At 46.8% G+C, this 16,151-nt stretch overlaps 1 protein-coding gene and 1 long non-coding RNA gene across 18 annotated transcripts in view; both read right to left on the bottom strand.

Moving 5' to 3' along the window:
* Znf664 (zinc finger protein 664) overlaps positions 1-16,151 on the bottom strand; it is a 42,378-nt gene that overhangs the window by 13,371 nt on the left and 12,856 nt on the right. The gene's annotated exons all lie outside the window — the stretch shown is intronic.
* On the bottom strand, positions 789-16,148 carry LOC144375262 (uncharacterized). Its single transcript, XR_013434875.1, has 2 exons — positions 9,275-16,148; positions 789-8,097 (listed from the first exon to the last, which is right to left on the bottom strand). It is a non-coding gene; the product is annotated as an uncharacterized LOC144375262 (long non-coding RNA).

Genomic DNA, 16,151 nt, shown 5'->3' with positions numbered 1-16,151 from the left:
AACACAAAAATCTAAGTTAAAAAAGAATACTGTAACATAAAAATTAATGTAGTAAATCTAAGTTTAAATTCTTATTTTTTTTCTTTAAAGCTGTCACTAAAATGGTCTGGAAGGAGTTGGAACAGGCAACAAGGAGCACACCCACAGCCCGTTCCCTCTTCCCACCAAGAGGCAAAGGAATCCTGGGTGGAATAGCTGGTTCACCACTATAGGCACCACTTACAAAACAAGCTTGGAACATCTTGTCATGACAGAAAGCCTCAAAACATCAAAGGGAGTAAGAAATGCAATCGACAGAAACACATTAAATATGCAAAACTGAACAGGCAGGGAGAAAGAGGAAGCAGAGAGCAGAGGGGAGAACCGGGTGCTGGACAAAATGGAAGCAACAAAGGCACCAAGAGCAAACTCTGGCAATTGAGAGGGAAAGAATACAGCACCTGCTCCTCCATGAACTTTCTCCCAAACCACCAAACAACCTAGCTAGTGAATATGGACCCCAGTAAGCCCCTGATGCAGGCAGGATGGGCACAGGTGAAAACAAGCTGCCAAGTCAGGCAGTCATCACCTGAAGCCACAAAGCGATCTCAGCATGACTCAAAAAAAAAAAAAAAAAAAAAAATGGAGCAAACAGAACAGGTGTCTCCTGTGGAGCTGCTGCGGGGCCAGCTCACTGCCATAAGCTGTGTAGAACCTGAGGGGGCCTCTTGAGGAACTGAGGACAGCACTGCCAGGAAGCCAGCAGAACACCAGCAAGAGGTTAACCACCCTTCAGGTCAGCTGCCCCATTTTGGGAAACAAGGTATGAAGGATGAGAAATCTAGATGAAAGAGGCGGAAACTCTCAGATGTAAAAGGAGACCCTTCTTGGGAATCTGCTGTACATAAACCAGCAGCTGAAAGAAGAGGAAATGTGACTAGAGACATGGTGTCAGATGTCACAGGGCATGGCTAACTACAGGAGAAGCCACTGCATTATGTAAGCCAAGCCTACAGTCTGGAAGGTATACCCTCAAGTGTCCAGGAGTGAGAGGACGTGATGTCTGAGAAGCACATGAAAACAATTCAGCAAAGAAAGAGACAAAAGGGAAAGCAGCAAAGGGCAGATCCAGCACATGTGGTAAACTCATCCTAATCACTGAATCTATGTGATAAACAGATGAGTACAGTACTCTACCTATGTGTGCTGTCAAAGTTTCTCATGATTTAAAAAAATAAAATAAAAAACACCCAACAGTTAACAATTGAGAAGCCCTTCTTCTGTTCCTCTTCAACAGCAGTATGCACACCACAGAGGTAAAACTGGGAACTAGACAAATGCACTCCCCAGAGGCCCCATCTCCCCAGTCTCGCCTGAGCACCGGCGAACACACTGCAGGGTCTCTGGAGAGCAAGGGAAGGCAGTGGCTTGTGGCAGAGACAGCTGAGGACCAAGGAATGAGGGGTGCTGGGCTCCTCCCTGACAAGCCTTCCCACATGTGCAGGCCTTCATCCAAGGTAGCCTCGGGCAAGCTCCCGCAGAACTCCTATTGAGAAGGAATTGGGCAGCGCCACAAAGCCTCACCGCATGGCAAGGTGGGGGGTAGGAGAGATAATCTACACTGTTTAGGAAAAAAGAAATAATAAATAATAAATAAAAATATATTCCAGCAAATGTGTCATATGACCAAAGACCAGAAAGGCAAACAAATAACAAAAAGGCTCACCCCTGTGGGCCTTCCAGAGAGACACTGCCCAAATGAGCCACACAGGTAAAGGAGATGCAAATCCAGGGGTGGAGACAAGCTACAGAACCCCACAGGTAGCAAATGAACAACTCACTCCATGATTTCTCATTCAAGATTCACTCACATGCCTCATATTCAACATCCTACAAGAAAGGCAGTCAAATGGGTGCACACATGTGACCCCAGAGACCCAGGAAGCTGAGGTAGGAGGACCACAAGTTGTAGGCCAGCCTCAACAACTTAGTGAGACCCTGTCTCAAAATTCAAATAAATAAATAAATAAATAAATAAGGCTAGGGATATAGCTTAGTGTTAAGAGTGCCCCCTAGGTTCTCAGTATCACTCATACACAAACAAAAAAAAAGTTGGTTCAGGTAACAAGCCCACACAGGCAAGACCACCTCTGTGACCTAATGAAGAAGGCAGCCCCCCACTGCTGTGGCCTGACTGCTAAGAGAAACATGCAGACTCCACACCTACAACCTCAGGGTATACCCAACCTACACCTCAGGAGGACTACTCCTTAAGTTATTGGGAGCCAAAGTCAACATACAGTTGCATGCCTCATGCTCCACCTCCACAGAAGGTCTTCCCTCTCTCCCTGCCCCTGCCACAGGGAGGCTTGAGTCTGTGATGCCCAAAAAGGTCTGTGCCAGTGCTAACCTCTCAGCATAGGAAAAACCAATGGGCTAGCTAATAAGTAACTGATGCTAAGATACCAGGAGTAAACAACTAGTCTTAAGTACCAGAAGAACAAATGCTCTGGGCTGGGGCATGGAAGGGACCACGGGAGCCAGGGATGCAGCACAGCTGGCTGAGAGATGGAACCTGCTTCTCTGGAGGGCTGCTCGGCCACATACTCCTATACTTCTGGAGCCAGAAGTACCAAGCTGTGGTACTCAGGAGGCAGTGCCCAGGCTGAGCTGCAGGCTCTGTACTGGCAAGAGCCTACTGCAGCAGAACCTGCTCCAGTCACACCTCCCAGGGCAAAGATCTCAAACTGCAGCTCAAGTCTGTGGCAGAACTTGAAGGTAACAGCCTCTCTGCCTGGGAAAAGACTCAAGATACTTGGCTGGGGAGGACTGAATGTGGACTCTGAAGTCATCTGTGTAACACCTTTATATCTTACACATCTGGCCAAAAAATAAAATTTTGTTGAGAAAAAAAAAAAAGAGAGGTGGGAATTCCTAATTTTTTCTCAATACAATGAACCTGTGGTTGCAGCAGAGGGCACCAGTCTCCATAGGGCAGGTGCTAGTGAGGACAGTGCACAGAAGGGCAATGTCTGGCAGGCCCCTGGCACAGGGCAACTGACCACATCAGAGGAATGTCAACTATCCACAGCATAGAGTTGGACGCCAGTAAGCTGCAACCCACGTTCTAGAGAGCAGAGGCTGATGCAGACGACACTCAGTACAGGCTGGATACGACTCAAGACAGTATCTGGATTCAGCAGGAGAGGAAAACCCTGTTACAGCCCTAAGCAAGCACCAGTCACAGAGCTCACCACACTCACTGCACACACGCGCAGCAGCTCCTGCTGAGTAGACAGGATGACAGCTCACCAGTGCTATTCCACATGAGGCCATGACCTTGACACAGGACCACAGCAGAGACCTGAAGCTGTTGCCATGGCTAGAGAGGAGGAACTACCTCCTACATTGTATTGAGAAAAAACTACAGCAACTACCATCAGCATGCCAGATGGAGGAAGTGAGGCTTGCAGAAGGGCACACTGGGAGAAGAACATTGGCAGGGAGATGCAGGCCAACGACTGGCTGGCACCAGAGGCAGAGCACTGAGGTCTGATGGGGAGACAGATGCTTAAGGCATGGGGAGAGAAGACAGAGGTGGTTTTCCAAAGACTAGGGAACTGAATGATGCTTAGCCCAAAAGGTAGACTAGGGAGAAGGGGATTTAAAAATGATCCTGGCTTAGCCTTAGAACTTCAGGCAAACATATAACCTAACCTTCTTTTTCAATTATAAATTGAGATAATGCAGACATCCTGGCCTGTCACAAAAACATGTTTTAAATAGTATTAATAAGTCAAAATGCTAAGAAGCAAGCTTTGGACACTAAAGAGAGACAAAGAAATGCTGTATTTATTTCCTGTTTGAAAATAGTGATTTCATGTGTGCTATGTTGTGGCTGATGAGACCAATATGTGACCCATAGTCTTTCACAAACCCCAAGGTTAGGAAATGAATGGCCTCCTCATGTAACAGCAATAAGAATAGCAAAAACCTGAACCCAGCTCTTCAGTCCCTGTGGTGATGGGCCCAAAGGATACATTTGTTATTTTCTCTACTTGAGTTTATTTTTAAATTTCATTTAAAAAAAAAAAAAAACAGCCTTTGCTCACAAGATTGCTGGAATAAAGGAATCTTAAGCCACAAGAACAATACACAACAGCATTCTAAATTACAGATCTGAATAAACTCTGCCAATGACACCAATAACCCACATCAATCTAATCACATCATAACATAGGACGGCAGTCAGGCTAAAGGGAGGTCTGCTGGCCCTCTGTCCACAACCAGTGGAACTGCGCTTGACCACACCCCACCTCCCCACTGAGGCAGCCACTACCCTGATGGAATAACTATGCTCCAGTCTGACCTCTGTGATCCTGCTTTCCATTCCAGCTCAGTTTCTGCAGCCTCTCCCTGCTCCCTCCCTGTCCCCTCCACCACCTATGGCTGCACCCTGGCTCTGCCCTCAGCAGTAACTGTGCTGCCTACCAAACCCGTGCTAAGCAACCCATCTGGGGCCAGCTGTGCTGCCCCAGGGTTCCACTGCCCGGCACTGGCTTCCTGTGCCCAGTCACACTTCTCCAGAGGCCCACAAGGACTCCAACTCTGCCATCACTGTTCACTCTCCACTCCTCTGAGTCACTGTCCCTATTTTACTGAAACCCAACCCTTCACCTGTCTACATAGCACCAGGCAGCTGGACAGCACCAAGAATTACTTCGTGCAAGATCACAATCTCCAGTGGACACTTGAACGCCTGTGCCCCCAATTATCTAGTCTTGAATGTACACACTTTCCCAGTATTTTACACTGCCACTTCATACTGCTGCTTTCTTCTCAAATCTCCTGTATTTCTCAGCCTCCCTCACCCTGCAGCTGAAAGGAACTCTAAGATAATTTACTAAGACAAAAGTAGGACTGTGCACCTGCTGCACCTCCACCTCCACTCCTGGGGGAACTCCTGGCTCCTCGGAGGGGCTGCCCTCCATGGCAACCAGGTCTGCACTTCCTCAGTCTGTTCAGAATCAAATCCTGCATCTAACTGTTTCCTCTCTGCCATTATCAAGTTCACCCTGTCTTGGATCCACTCTATACTAACACATTCTTGTTTCCCCCTTGAGATAAACTTCTCTGGATCCCTCAGCCCCACCCAGTTATCAGCCAAAACATCCACTCCCCCGTCATGAAAAACTTCCTTGCAGAGCTCTATACCACTACACTGCCCCTCAGCCACCCCCCACCAGACCAGTGAAAACAACCCTCTCCAGCCTGGGAGACAACACATCTGTTGGAAACACCTTTCCTCACTCACCGAGCAGCCCTCTAGTCTTACTGCCACCCCTCATTTCCTCTTCCGCTGCCTCCAACTCTTCCAGGGGTATCAACCAAGGACCCCTTCTTTTCTGAGTCTATACCTTCTCTCCAGCAATCTCATCCAGTCACACAGCCCAACATACCATTGTGATGTTGGCTCCAAGTTTTACCTGCAGTCTTTTCTGCCCCATAGATATACCACTTCCAAACCAAACTCCCCTGGGATTGTCCTTCCTCACACTTCCCTATCTCAATAAGTGGCAATGACATCCACCTACATGTCAACTTCAGTTCCTCCTGCCCCCAGGGTATTTCCATGCTCTGACCAATCCTGGCCTTGTAACCTCTCCATTGCCTCCCAAGCCCAGCCTGCCTGAGCACAGCCCCTCCTCCCAGACTCCACCAAGAGCTTGCAAGTCACCGCTCTCTGCTTTCAGTCTTGCTCCTCCAAAACTGGCCTCTACTGGCAATCATCCTAATCTTTTTTTTAAGTTGTAGATGGACACAATATTTTTATCTTATTTATTTTTTTAATGGGTGCTAAGGATCAAACCTAGTGTCTCATGCATGCAAATCAGGCGCTCTACCACTGAGCTATAACCCCAGCCTCACCTTAATCTTTTAAAGCATTAATAAGATAACTTCACTCCCCTTGGCTTAAAGCCTCCCGTGGCTCTTTAAGGTACGCTCCTTTTTGCTGCTTACCAACTGGACATACCTGACCTCTGCCCCTCCCAGCCATACCTCCACACTAGCACACACTGTGCCTCCTTTCCTGTCTTCTCCCTTGGTCACATCTGCCCTTCCTCTCCCTGTTCCATGACGAGCAGGAAAATGGCACACATGGCATTAGGGGGTTTGTAAAATGCCTTCAACTCTTTCTCCCAGGTAGTTAGTTCAGGCAACAAACATCTACTCAGTGATGAGTCTGTACCGAGCACCACCTGGCTTCCTCCCATGGACATCCAGAGCAAGATGGGGAGACAGAGACCCATCAAAGGGGTCCACACAGAGGTGTGAACCTGAAACTACACTAAGTGCTTCAAAACAGCCTGGACAGTTCTGAGGGCTCACCTAAGATGGAGGCTGACCTGCCTAGAAGGCCAGGAGGCCACCAGAAGGAAGGGGAGCTGGGCTCAATCTGGAGGTGGACTTTAAAAGGTGAGGGAGACACGCAGCTTGGTAAAAGGAAATGCAAAGGGCAGTGTCGAGAAGCAATGGTGCACTTGGAAATTAGGAAGAGGTCTATGTGACAGAAAGCCAGAAGATCTCAGCACAATGGGAGGGGAGAGAAGTGTAGGAGAGGCTGCAGGTGGGATCTTTATCCTGGGAGCAGAAGAAAGCACTGATGGCTAGTTGTTGCCTGTTTTAAAAGTCTGATAACATCAGGTTTGCATTTTTCATAGAAAACTGTAAAGTACAGAATTGATGGGTGGGAAGCAAGAGTGGGTGAGGGTCCACGCGTTAGGGAATTGGAACTGCCTTAGCAGTCTGGATTAGAATGATGGTCTAAGTGGTGGTGACAGTGAAAGAAAAGCCCGTCAGGCTCAGTGGCATAACCTTCTCCCTTAACCATTCTGCCAAGATCTTCTATTGGAATAGCTGAATGTTCATTAAGAAAGGAAAATACAGAAGATGAAGGCTTGGTGATTAAGATCATGATCTCAATTTTAGACATGCCCATCAAAAGTAGATGTGAAGGACAGCAACTGGATGAAAGGAACTGTCACTGAGATAAGATGTTCATCAAGTAACATTTACAAAGTACTAGAAGCCAGGAATGAGACGGTCCAGGAAGGAGATCCAAGTGAAGAGAAAGACCCTGGGACTTCACCTACCAAAACCCAACACCTAATGACCAAGTCTGAAGAAGTAGTACTGCCTGATCCTACTTAATAACATTTCAACATGGGCAAAATGAACGGACACTGTTAAGAAGCGGCAAGAGCAGGGAGAGAGGGGTCCTGGTGATGCTCATATCACAGCTGGGAGAATTACCTAGCCCCGTGACCTGTGAACTTGTATAGTGTACCTCAAGAAGAGTTCAAGAAAGGAAAAGATGGGAAGAACTCCATTGAGAGGGAAGACTGAAACTAGGGCAGACAAATCATGGACAGATGAATGGAGACAGGATCCAAAGCCCAAGGCGAGGGATGAGCGACGTAGCAGAGGCAGGACAGCATAAAAGCAGGGAGCAGCCCCACAGGCTGCAGTGCAGCTGCCAGTGCTGATTGCCCTGAAGCAGGAAGCAAGGTTGTCTGCAGGGGACAAAGTAAGCAAGGACCTGAGGAGCATTAGGTGGCTTAAGATGGCTGTGTACAGAGCAGTGTGACCAGAGAGACATGGTGACCTGCCAGCAGCACTGAGGGTGGGCACAGGCCTGTCCCAGGGCTTAGTCACCCATGCTGCATGCTGAAATGAGGATGCTGCATGAGGAACAGCTGACTCTCTGAAGGACAGAGATTCTCCAAAAGGCCACCCACCTGGAAGAAACTCCTGCCTACACCAATCCGGTCTTCACATGCTGACAGAGAAAATCATAAGACTGCCATAGTTTTCAAGGTAGTGTCTCCAGCTGGGCTTTCCACACAGCCAAGAATGCTTGTGTGGCCCCAACCCACCCTCTGTACGTGCAACCTCTCTCTGACATGGAGCCAGATCCCTCCATACTACCAGAGAGCAACACTGTGCGATTCCAGTCCTTCTTTCCTCCTTTCAGGAACAGAAGTAGTATCCACAATCCTGTTTCAGGTCCATGCCAACACCACTCCTCTCCAGATCTCGGGACTGAGCTCTCTTTTTCTATCAGGAATACATTTACCATAAAATCAGAATGCTGGCATAAAAACAAACAAAAAAAAAAAAACTCAAGTCCTTTGAACAACTAAACTTTCATAAATATCAAGTGAAAATTGCCTCTGATTATTGAGACAACCAAGCCTGGTAGACTTTCTTCAGTGTTCTGGCTTCAGGATGCCTAGGAAGCACTGGCTGTGGATATTGCCACTCCAGTAGCAGGCTGTGTGACATGTCAGCTGCATCTATTTCAAAAAAGATCACATTAACTTCCTATCCAGAATCAGAACTATCAGAATGTGTGGTATATAAATTTGCCATCCAAAGTGATAAGGGCACTTTCTGGGAACAATAAAAATGAAAATAGGGAAGAAGATGTTTCTGCCTCTACCCTCCACCAAAACCCCACCATATGCTGTGAGTTGACACAGTGACTCGTCTTCCCACAAATTAGAGCTCGTCTTCCCACAAAATGATGCCATGGGGGTCAAGTGAGGCTCTCCACAGGCACTAGGCCAGTAACTGGGAAGTACAAAGACTCACACTGACTTCTAGGTCCCTCAACTAACCGGAAGGGTTCTAGAGAAAGTTCCTATAGTCCCAGCTCCCAAGACAAGTTGATGAGCGGCTGATATTGGTGACACCCAGTGAAGCCGGACCACCAAATTGTGGACCTAGAAGAGAGCTGTTACTGATGCCAGTCATAGGAGCTGACCTCTCAGACACAGGATCACAATGGCATATACTACAAACATGTTGGACAATGGGCATGGCTCCACAGAATCTGATGATTGAAAGATTAGATGTGGCCTGCGCACTTACCATAGTTTACTATGGAGGAGGGGAAAGTGACAGTCCCAATGTTGTGAGTGGGCCTCTGACAGGCACACCCCTGAGGATACAGCTTGTTATGGTTTGGATACGAGGTGTCCCCCAGTAAGCTCATATGATAGACAATGCAGAATGTTCACAGGTGGCCTGGAATGTAGCTCAGGGGTAGAGTGCTTGCCCTGCACACATAAAGCCCTGAGTTTGAAAGCCAGTTCCAAAAAAGGAAAAACAAGCAGGCCCTGTCTCAGTTGTACAGGAGTGAGCTACGGTCCCTTCTTGGCCAGGCACTGCTACCTAACTGGCCCCAGTAGAAATTACCATGCATGACAAAGCTCGGACTGGCCCACTTTACCTGCTGTCCTCTGACGGCATATCTTGTCTTTTTATTCTATGAAGGAGTCTGTTCCCATCACAAGCAAAGTCATAAGTTGGTAGAGCTGAGAGCTTCTTTCTTGAAGTTGCCAGGCTTTTCATGCATCCAGGCTACATTTAACCTTGTTCTTGAGAGCTCTTGATTTCCCAAATCATGGCTCTCTATACACCTCCAGCTCCCTCCACTCCTGTGAAAAGCCACATCACATGCCAGGAAGCGGCAGTTTCTGCCAGCACTTTATACTGCAGCACAAACATCTCAGCATTCAAATTCTAGCCCTCCTGTTACTAATTGTATGACTTCAAGCAAGTTATTTATCCTTAGGACTCAACCTCCTCCAACAAAAAGGGAAATAATACCCACACCTTCATCTCTTAGGATTCTGTGAAAAGGAAACAAGACAATGAACAAGCCTTTATTATAATGCCTACATACGATAACTAATATATATATATATATATATATTTTTAATTTCTTCAACTTGCCTGCCTGGTAAACACAGGGAACACACACCATTAACCAAAAGATGGCTTTGGGAGCCTACAGTGAACAGCTCAGCCTCCAGTTTCTATTTCTTCCCTAACTGTGCTGTTTCCTGTTTAGATATATCTACCTGATATAATCAAAGGGCAAGAACTGAGCTCAACCAGTCTTTTTCTCCCGAGTACTATGAACTGGGAGAGAGCATCAAAGTGATATAAAAGAACTCTGTTTCTTTTATATCCAGGTATGAACAATGGTGTACACCTGTAATCCCAGTGGCTCAGAAGGCTGAAGCAGTAGGATCGCAAATTCAAAGCCAGCCTCTGCAACTTATCAAGGCCCTGTCTCAAAATAAAAAATAAAAGGGGCTGAGGATATGGCTCAGTGGTTGGGTGCCTTGAGTTCAATCCTCCATACAAAAAAAAAGTCACACATTCTAGCAATGGCCCTAGGACAGATGCCCAAGCAATTCCCACTAGGACAACCCTCCATAGTTACTGGGTTTTTCTACCTTCCTTTCTGTTCTATAATTCCTTGGAGTGACTAAGGTTAACATTCACATTATGCAGCCATAGCACGCAGAAAAGGAAAAGTGGCTCTGAAAATGATTTCAGAAAGAGATCCACAGAACAGCCCTGTCAGCCTCATGATAGTTTATCAGAATTGCAAAACCTATGGCCTGTATCTTCCAAATCAGAAACTGCAAGGAACACCAGGGGATTCTTTTTCATTTTTACTTTTTTTGGGGGGTGGGTCCTGGGGAATAACCTCAGGGGCACTCAACCATTGAGCCACATCCCCAGCCCTTTTTAGTTTTATTTAAAGACAGGGTCTCACCAAGCTGCTTAGTGCCTCGCTATTGCTAAGGATGACTTTGAACTCACGTACTCCTACCTCAGCCTCCTGAGCCATTGGGATTACAGGCATGGCCACTGCGCCCAGACCACCAGGAAATTCTAACCAGTCTACTATACTGTCAAGTCTGGGAAGCATTAACCCAGAGGGTAAATGTGGTTCCCAGCAAGTGTCTAATCGACATCCCATACTTAATGTGAAAAGGTCACTTGTGAACCACTTAAAAAAAGAAAAGAAACTTGTCCTTTGGCTCCACCAGCAAAGGAAGGGACCTGACAGCACAATGCTAAGCACAGTGCCCACTGCTGCCCTCACCTCAGACTATAGGCTTTCTGTCTGTAAGATGGGTCAGGAACACTTTCCTCAAACTGTGGTTCTCACTGCCCCAACTCTGCCTGGCAAAGCTGTTCCTAATAGAGCTGCTCCTCACTATCCCACCATCCCTTCAGAAAGTCCCAGTCTAAAATACATACAAGGAACGAGCTTGGGGGAGCTCAGGTCACTTGACCCCTGCTCAGCTGTGCCTTCCAGTGAGCTCACTGCAGCAACCCTGTCCCTCAATCATCAGCACCATGGCTCACTAAGCATCCTGTGAAGTTGCCGGTAGCCTGGAAGATACCCATCCACTGCCCCAGGCAGGCTCACATCCCCCCAAAGCCCTGCCCAGTTCCCAAACTCTTCCTAGCACTCCATTCCTGAAGATGCCAGGGCTGCTCTTCCTCATGTGAGGTCTTCTGCAAGTGCCCTGGGCCCATCACCAACAAAGTTCACAGTGAGATTCACAGTGAGCCCCACCCTGAGTCCCAGGCCTCTCACCAGGCTCTTGAAGAAACTCTGGAGAAGAGCCTGCCTACTGTTCCAAGTCCACTCCATGGCTGCTAAGGCCTGCAGCTACTGTTCCCCCACCTCACACTCCAGCCTATAGCTCCTGGGAAGGTCTGCTGGCCAGAATGTTTTTCTCAGTGTGCAGTCTTGGCCTCCTTCATTCTCCCTAGGGAAGCTAAAGGCAGTAGGAGAAAGGGGGTGCCAATCATCGTAGCACGGCCCTAGGACACAGTCCAAGCTTCTATCCTCCAAAGGCCTGCACCTCTCAGCTACCTTGGCACTCCACTGTGCACTTCTGAATATGGGAATCAGCCCCTCACCCGGTGCCCATGGAGTGGCTAGCATGCCCAGAGTGTGTCATTAATAATTAATCACTGCCTCCAATCTAACAGGAGAAACTTCCCCAAGTTTTTTTTTTTTTTTTTAACGTTTTTGTGTTTGTAGGTGGACAGAATGCCTTTATTTTATTTGTTTATTTTTATGTGGTGCTGAGGATCGAACCCAACGCCTCACGCATGCTTGGCAAGCGCTCTGCCACTGAGCTACAGCCCCAGCCCTCCCCAAGGTTTTCTAATCAACTTTTTAGATGTGTCAAAAGTGGTTATGACTCCAATCAGGATTTTCCATCTAAAACTTTAAGCTCAATCAGAATCTACTCTTCTCCTTTTTGGAATAAGAGTATTCCAAAAACATTTGCTTCCTAAAACATTTGCTCATTTACTGACAGAAGAGGATTTTATTTCACTTTTGCTGCCTCCTTGTCTGTCTCTAGCACCAGTTGACCAGAAAAGACTGTGGGAATCCAGTGTGACTCCTGAGCGCTAGAAGGGAATCCAACAACAATGGTCCTTCAGCCTCCCTGTAGCCCACTTTCCCCATCCATCTCACGAATGGGCCCCTCACCTGCCCCTCTTTTTTCTCCTCCCTTACTGCTGCTCATGTTTCTTTACACCTTACAAACCTCAAGTCCAAGGGCCTCTGGTTTCTCTCACAGAAGACCCAGAGACCCAGTTCAACTGGGCCCTGAGTTTTAAGAGGTATAGGGAAGAGAAGCTCTCATTTTGTCCTAGGGAAAACTGCTCTTCACATGACTCAGTTCAATGACTCCCAATGGACAAAAGACAAAAGAAGCTGTGTCTGATTTTCCTTTTAACTAGAAATTACCAGAGACTGAAATTCAGTCCACAGAAGAGCAACAAAAATTATCAAGGGAACGATGCCAAGTTTTCTTCTGAGTCTGAGAAGGAAGACACTGGCAGATACCCCACTGCCTCCTTCAGCAAAGTCCTCTCACAGGAATAACCTACAGAATGACCCAGCTGAGTGCAGGTCTTGTCTTGGTGCTGCCGCTTGCTGTGTATCTGTAGCTGATCCCAGTCAGATCTGTACCTGTAGGGATAGCCCCATCTCAGTACTTTGCTGAGATGATTAGAAAAGCTAATGCATGTGAAAGCATCTACTCACAAGGCCCAGAGCATGGCTGAGCTAAATAAATATTTGTTTCCTGTATTTTAATTAGCACATGACATGTTCTTTCATCTGCCAAGAATGTCATTTCATAGGCAGAGGCTCCTGAGGACGTGATGATCTAATCTGGTGATGAGGGCTCCTCCTTTGCTCAAAGCCAGAAGCTGCACTGATGCTGCGCGTCTGTCTCCTGCTCCTCCCTACTTCCGCCCACCAGTTTCTCCTTCTTGGCCCTCTATGCACAGGTGGTTTTTACAAGTCTGACTTTAGTGAGACTGTGAGGACACAGTTTGCACTCCACTACTTTTTTTCTTGCTCTTCAACACCACATTCAACCCCCTGAATAATGGAGCAGGATGATTTCCTTCAGGGATGGCCCCCATGGGAGCACTGTGTATGGCCTCAGCTTATCTCATCTACCTAGTAAATGTGTAACATTCATAAGCAGTAAGAATCCCAACATGTGTGGGGAGAAAACTGAACTTGCAGGCAAAAGGCCTAAGTTCAAATTCTTGGTCAAATACTCAGTAGCTGTGTGACCATTGGCAGTAATTTATTCCCATCAGTTCCAGCTTAGTCAGCAACAAAACAGGCAAGAAGGCTACTGTCGTCATGCAGGGCAAACTCTTGCCCACCTCTCAAAGGAGGTAGTAATCACTTTACCCTCAGGAAAACAAGATGGGGCAAATAAAAAAACTGAGTTTTGGGGCTGGGCATATAGCTTAGTGGCAGAGCCTAAATGCTGCAAGGACCCGGGTTCTATCACTAGCACTGAGAAAAAAAAAATCTTTTTAGGACACCCTAGGAGATCTAGATGGAGGATCAGTGCACAATAAACAACAGAATGTTAGGAAATGCCCTCTTCTCTGCCACTTCTTAGCCTTTAGTTGAATCGAATCTACTCCATCTTGTCTTCTCAAGGGGTCAGTCTCTCATCCCTAGGCCAGCCAGGAACTAGGAGGGGAGGGAGCAGGGAAGACAGTGCAGGAGGCCTAGGCCAGATCAGCTCCTGTGCTCAGGGAAGGACTCCACCTGTCAAACCTAGGTCTTTCTGTCGCTGCTATACCATGAGCCAAAGGGGCAGGTCCAGAAGAAAAAAGAATAAGCTGTAAAGCTCAAGACCCCCAGGTTAGCTAAGTATACAAGAAACCAGACAGACTGACTGGGCCTTGGAGAAGAGACAGAAATGGCAAATGGGTATGTAGAAGGACTATCCTCAGTGACGCTGGGAGCAGGAGTTCCCCATCATAGTAGTGCCTAGATTTAAAGTTAAGGATGTGGCATGCTGGCTGTATTTTACATATTTTTCTTAATTGTGGTCAGAAACATAAATTTACCATCTTAACTATTTTTAAATATAGTTTATCCTGTAAAAGTGAGAATCTAACCCCCTTCAAGAACAGCCTCACTTTTCTCCCTCTTTCCAGCTCCTGGCAGCCCCCATTCTTCCTTATCTCTATAAATCTGACTACCCTAGGGACTTCAGAGTCTGGCTCTGAAGTAAGTTGTACCATCTAGTAAATGAACATGAGCATGAACAAGGGTAGTCACCATGCAGACCAGGCTCATTCAGGAGGCATGAGGTGCAAGAGCAGGCGACTTCCTCCAGCCAAGGAGTCATAGAAAGCAAGAATACTGACATTGAATGGGCCTTGGTGATCACAACTCAAGACTGGCATGCACAGATGTGTTGCCACCCTATTCTCCCGAAGGGGTTGGGGGAATGGTTACAACACATTGTACAGAACTTACTTCAACATCCAGGCTTCATGCATAGTACTGAACTAAAATTGCAAGACGTGAACACTTTACTAGTAATTTTAGCTGGGCCCATGAATCCAATTCCCAGTGCAGCACTCCTGTGCTAAGCAAATTCATGTGGAAAACCGTTTTTTCCTATGTTAGATGCAACCTCGAGCTTGAGACCAATATATATAACTGGCACGAAGAGGAATTCATAAAATTCTAGACCTGAACCTTCAGTCTTAACACCTGGAATACAGCCTAGGCCAAGAGTTCCCAAGTCAGGACAGGAAGAGAACAGAGCCAGAAAGTAAAAGAGACAGAGAACATTATGCCAGGCCACACTTGCTCCCATCTTCCAAACAAGGCATCACCTGAAAACCCATCCAGGACACCCGAACAGAGAGGGCAGACCAGACTTTCCCTTCAGGAGCATACTATGCCTTACCACTCAGCCACGCAAGCCAGGAGAGAGGGAAGACAACACACATCCAAGTGGATTTAACCTTCCAACTCGGCACCGTTGGTCCCACTAAGACAGAGGCCACAGAAATGTCCTTTACCTCACTGAGTCAATTCTCACTGGTAGTGAGTGAAGTCAGGGAAGGGAGACATCAAGGGCCTAAGAAACCCACCTCTGGCAGTGGGAGAATAGAGGACAAATGGCATGCTCCCACCAAAGGCAGACTTTTGGGAGAGACAGTTTTCCCTTTCTCATGTTTTCTAGCTGGGCCTGGAAAGAGTATTCAACTATGCATTCTGCATCTCAGCAAGATCAGATGAACAAGCCTGTCCCACATTAGATACAAGTTGTCTTCTTGAGTCAAAGGGGATGAGAATCATTAAAAAAGGATCGCAGATCCAGAAGCTCAAAAGAAAATAGGAAAAAAAGATACTTGTGCTGGGTACATGACAGTTCTCAGAATCGAGCTCACATAGGGGCTGATGTACCACCACACTCCCCAGGTGAGATGGTTTTCAGGAACCCATATTTAGAAAAGGCCACTGTTCAAGCTTTGGGAAAAATACCAGAAATTTATGGAGCAATAAACAGCTTTTAAAAAACATTTTGCTATCTCAGTAAAGAGAGAAACAAGGAAATAGGAGATGGCATAAGATCTAGAAAGCAAGGAAAGCCTCCAAGATAACAAAGGAAAATGGGGCAAAGCTTAGTAACTAATGGTTTGTGTGAAAAGAAGAAAATAAAGTTCTGGACAAAGAGGCAGGGCAATTGTGGAAAAAAAGAGAGAGGCAGGGCAATAGTGCTTCTGCCATCCTTGGAATGAAAGTCAAATGAAGGCAAGTTAAGGAAAAGCATGAGGTCTGGGAGTTTCCTCCTCCCTAACCTGAGAGCACTGCTAAAAATTAAGGAGATGGTGGGGAGGGCTAAGGAGAAAGAAAAAACCCAAGGACAATCAGCTTCAGTTCAAAACGTGTGAAGGGGATTCTCCATCTCAGACAAATGGTGAAATAAGGGGAAACT

This window comes from Ictidomys tridecemlineatus, chromosome 2, assembly GCF_052094955.1.
Source record: "Ictidomys tridecemlineatus isolate mIctTri1 chromosome 2, mIctTri1.hap1, whole genome shotgun sequence".
NCBI classification, from domain to species: Eukaryota; Metazoa; Chordata; class Mammalia; order Rodentia; family Sciuridae; genus Ictidomys; species Ictidomys tridecemlineatus.
Note: the sequence above shows the minus strand (reverse complement) of the source record. Positions and strands in the feature narration are given on the sequence as shown.